At 36.2% G+C, this 5149-nt stretch overlaps 1 long non-coding RNA gene across 1 annotated transcript; it reads right to left on the bottom strand.

The window, feature by feature from the left end:
• On the bottom strand, positions 3744–4663 carry LOC107608299. Its single transcript, XR_001612797.2, has 3 exons — positions 4198–4663; positions 4020–4101; positions 3744–3847 (listed from the first exon to the last, which is right to left on the bottom strand). It is a non-coding gene; the product is annotated as an uncharacterized LOC107608299 (long non-coding RNA).

Consider the following 5149-nt stretch of genomic DNA (forward strand, 5'->3'; position numbering starts at 1 on the left):
TTTAATGGATGATGTTAGTATACAAATAATATTTTTAAAAATAAAATTATGATCTAATTATTAAATTTTTGTTGACTATCTTTAAAAAATACGTTAAATTTTAAAATTAACTCTCGTCATCTTCAACCTTCACTTCCTTTAATCTTTTTCTACCATTTTTTTATAAAATTGTTCATCAAATGCAAACTTTTCGAACCCAAAAAGCTACCCAAAACCTCTTCACTTTCTTTCATTCCCATTTAATAAAACGAAAGCCACTGAAAACCACCCCCACACAAGCAAATAAATAGGAAAAAAGATTAAACCTTTGAAAACAAAAATGCATATAAAAACAAATTGAAGAATGAGGGAGTTGGAATTGTGAATTTTTTGCATTACAGGGTCCGAGTTGTGTGGGAGACGAGAGGTGAAGGAAGGGCTGCAATTTTGACTTAGCAGCACCACGGAGACCGGTTTTGCGGGTCTTTCAGATGCTTCAGAGAATGGTGTCCATGGTTTCGTTGGAGTTGACGCAAGATAACTTGTGCACTTCGAGGTGCAGCGTGCTCTCATTTTTCTTTCTTTGCTTCAGTTGCTGCCTGTTGTTTGATTGATATGTATGCTAAGGAAGTGAAAACTGAGAACCAAAGGTTTTGATTGATTTTTTTTTTTTGGCAATGTGTGGCTTGCTTGAATGGGATAAAAAGGTAGATTTTTGAGTTGGAAAAGTTCGCACATGATTAGTAATTGGAAAAGTACTCCGAGATAATGGGAATGAATTCTCCCCATTTTTTTTAACAATTGAGGGAGTAAATGTGATTTTTTACCATTAATTTTATAAGTGGGATTAATAATAAATATGAGAGAGAGCAATAAAGAGTTAGAGATCACACTTTATATTCTCAATTTTTTTTAACAATTGAGAGGATCAATTTTCCGAAGTAATTAGAATACTAAACAATGCGAACAATACAATAAAAAAAATTAAAATTAAAATCATAAATCAGATTATTAATTAATTATTTTTAATTTTAGATTTTAAATTTTGAAAAATAAGAATTTGCAATTAAACCAAATCACAATTGGCACAATTACTCCCAATACCACATCCGCAGAGTCACTCCGGCGCCGCTACACCTCTCCACTGTCCGGTTTGATGCCGCTCAGCCTCTCCTCGTCCCGTTTGTACTCTGTTGCAATGTGAGATCGCGCTGCAGTAATCTCATGCATCCTCCTTTCTGCTGTCCACCCACCGCCGGCCGTGCAGGCCCATCGCAACCTCACCGTGCGCGGTAGTGTCGTCGACGTCCAGCGCCATACGTTGCTATATTTTTATACGTGCATAACAGTCACATTCATAAATGGAGTCTAATTTGGATGAACCGCTTTGTGATGTTTTATCGTCATTCATCAATGACAATTCTTCTCATTCACACATAGTCACCAATGGATAATAAGCCAGATGTTCAGTTTATTAGGTATGCGGATGGCTAGTCTAATATTTATGCGGCTGGTTTAATTAAGTAGTTACTAGTAACATAGGCCGGATGTTCAATTCAATAGGTATGCAAATGGTTATGTTGATTCGTAATTGGATGGTTATTCCTTTTGACTCGGTTTACTCATGCACAGTTAACAATAACTGGATGTTTAATTCATTAGGTGTGCAAATGATTATCCTAATGTTAGGGTTTAGGGGCTAATTTGGAGTGGAGTGTTTTTTTACTTTATTGGACCAATTCTAGAGCTCATTGTTCATATTGTTCACAAAGGTCATTGTCTACCTAACAAAACCGTGAATAATTTCATAAAGAAAAAGTATAGAAAAACAATAATAAATTTGAACAATGTGAACAATGGAGTAAAAAAAGAAAGTAAATTTTAATTAAAAATCAGATTGTTAATTAATTTTACAATTTCAGATTTTAAAATTTGAGAAATCAGGATTAACAATTAAATTCATCCACAGTACGGACGGACTCCTATTCTCATCATATCCTCCCAATCTCTGGTTCCCTTCTCACCATGCCGACGCCGCCGCGGACTCCCGCATATGACACCAAAAGCTCAACGACCTTTCCTTCCTCAAGCTTTGTCTTCACTCTCTGTCACTTATTCTTAGTTCTTGATACTCCAATAATCTCCACCTGTCACTCCTCAAATTCTATCTTTTCTTCTTTCTCTTCCATCTCACTGACGATGACGGAAAGTAACAACTGCGACTCAGAGGATGTGGCAGAGTACAAGGCAGACATCCTAGGACACCCGCTATACGAGCAGTTGCGGTCGATGCACGTGTCATGTCTGAGGATCGCGATGTCCGTTGACCAGCCACCGAGAATCGACGCTCACAATGCGTAGTGGAGAAGTACTCTGTTATCCTTACTTCGCCTATCGATACAACTCTATCTCTGTGAATCTCGACTACGCTATTCTCGGTAACGTTTTCGGTATTCACGATCCAAAAGGCTACGTCTACAACAACATGCTAGACGTGCATATTGATATTGTGAGAAGGTGCATAGGGGAAGTTTTATATACACATGTAGATGTTTATTTTTCATGTAAATGAGATGTTTATTCTTAATGTAAATAGAATGTTTGTTCTTGGTATATTTGAGATGTTTATTTTTAATGCAGATGAGATGTTTATTTTTCATTCAAATGAGATATTTGTTCTTGATACGGCACTCGAGGTTGGTGACGGCGGAAGATGGTGGCACTGGAGAGGGAGTTTGGATTACAAGGAAGTGTAATTAAGATTAAAAGGGAGGAATGGTTAAAATTTTTACTGGTACAGTTAAAAAGCATTTTTTTAAACATGAGTTAGGGTGTTTTTTTGAACAAACTATTTTTCAAACACGTATTTTTAATCCATCCATATCGTATACACTTCATCTTCTGCAACAATTATCTATTTACCATAACCAAACACATGCATCTTTAACCGTGAACCATTTGTTGCTTTATTGGCAATAGCTGGTCTAATAACTACCACGATGTGTTATTGTATGTATATTGACCATGGATAACCTCACACATGGTAAGTATTGGTTTATTTATTTATTATTTTGCTTTGTATTTATTTTTTAATTTTTAATATTTAAAAAACATGATGTTACCCTCTCCTTTATATAGTAGACGTTTTCCAAGAGATGTAGTCAACATAGTTGATACTTAGGGGCGTTCATGGATCGGATTCAATCTGTATATTCGCAGTATTTATTCGAATCCAATCCGAAAATTACAGATATAGATTCGATCCGCAAGGGCAAACTAATAGGATCGGATCAGACCCGCATACTAATAGAATCGGATTATAGATTTTGTGTACCGTATCCGCAAAAATAAAGAAATAAATAAGTAATTTTTTTATATTTTATTTCAACTAATAATTATCATATATGTTGTATTATTTTAATTTATTATTTAAGAAAAGCATGTTTAATATTATTTTAAGAGTAAACATATTTAAAAGAATAGAAAAAATGAATTTTATTGATATTTTTTTAATAAAAATAAGCTTTTAAAAATATTTTTGTATTTTGCGAATATATCTGATCCGATCTGATCCGGAAATGTGCAGATCGGATTTGATCTGATGGAATCCAAGCTTAAAAATTGTAAATATTGGATCTGATCCGATGATTTTAGTGCAGATCAGATCGAAATTTTGGCCATATTCAATCTGATCTGTGTTCACCGCTAGTGGATAGTCCATATAGTAGAAATGTTGTTTGCTGCTATTGAATTGTGTTTCAGAATTTCTTTTGTTGCAGGCTCACATTCAACTTCTTTGATTTGCATCCAAGGCCTCCCAGTAGGCATAAGCATCTGGCGATGCATCAAGAATCTGGGTACCTAGAACCTGCAAGAAGAAAATGAAGATGCAAATCAGGGGGCAATTTGATCAGAACAGAGCACCAAAATTAAAGCAAGTGCTCATGTGTAAAATTTTACAAATACGTAAAGAACACCAATCCATGCAACAAACAATAGAAGCTAAAAATTGAAGCATAAGAAACAGAAGGTATACATACCTCTTCGAACGCTTGTGTCTTGATGTGAATCTCAGTCCAAGAATTTTGTTTTCTCCACTTCTTTCAATCCCCATATCTGAAACTGAAAACCAACAAATCAAGAGGTATTCACACAAACAACAAGAACATCAAAGGTGGATAAACAAAAAGCATTAAAGAGTCACTGAAAACATCATACCAAGATTTCATATAAACACTAACTCTCCCGGTTCCTACCAAGACGCTCCACCGCTTTGTCCCTCGATAACACTGTGCTTGCCCTCACCATTCAGCCGCCATCCGCCATCCACCGTTGCTGGAACCAGCTCCATAGTCGCCTCCTTGGTTCCGCGTTCCTCTGAATTGCCTTCTGGGTCCTCGATTGTTGCCGCCTGACCACAAGGCCATTGCCGTCTCAGCTGCGCGGTGGTTCCTCCGATTAGCTCCTCTCTGTACTCTTGTGCGCGTCTTACATCCATAAACCCAACTCTGACTTTCTGGCTTATCTCTGCAGTTCCGTCGCGCTCTCCGCTGCAATTGTAGGGCTCAGGGTTCTATAAATGGAGACTGATGCGTCCTCAGCCGCGACAGATCTCTTGCCGCCTGGTTCCTCGCCTGGGGATCTGGGTTTCTTACATCTCTCCCAGAAAGGATGTTTAGTGGTTGGTGTGTTTCACAACCATTTCAATAAATTTATAATTTTTAAAGACAAAAAAATTATAATTTTTAAATTTATAAACATTAAAGTCTTTATAACCATAAATATGTAATAAACATAATTATAAACTAAAATTTTTGAAATAGAATAATAAAACTAACATTATCCAAAGCAAAATAAACATTGTCCAAAACATATAATTAAACATTTTCAAGTTTATAATCCATCAAACATAAAATATAATCTAAATGTAACTTAAAACATTTTCAATTTTCATCTTTATTCACTTGTAGATCAATAATATTATAGAAATTTGTAAGAAAAAGTTTAGACAAAAAAACGCCTAGCCCAGCGGGAAAGCCCGCGCCCACCGCGCTGAAGCCCACAAAAGCCCAAGGATTAGGCGGTGCGGGTTAGGCAGACTTTTTAAGTGTGGCAGTCTCAAATTTTCAGCCTAGTCTGTCTTTTTTGTTGAGTTACGCGGGTCGACCCG

This window comes from Arachis ipaensis, chromosome B07 (genome assembly GCF_000816755.2).
Source record: "Arachis ipaensis cultivar K30076 chromosome B07, Araip1.1, whole genome shotgun sequence".
NCBI lineage: Eukaryota > Viridiplantae > Streptophyta > Magnoliopsida > Fabales > Fabaceae > Arachis > Arachis ipaensis.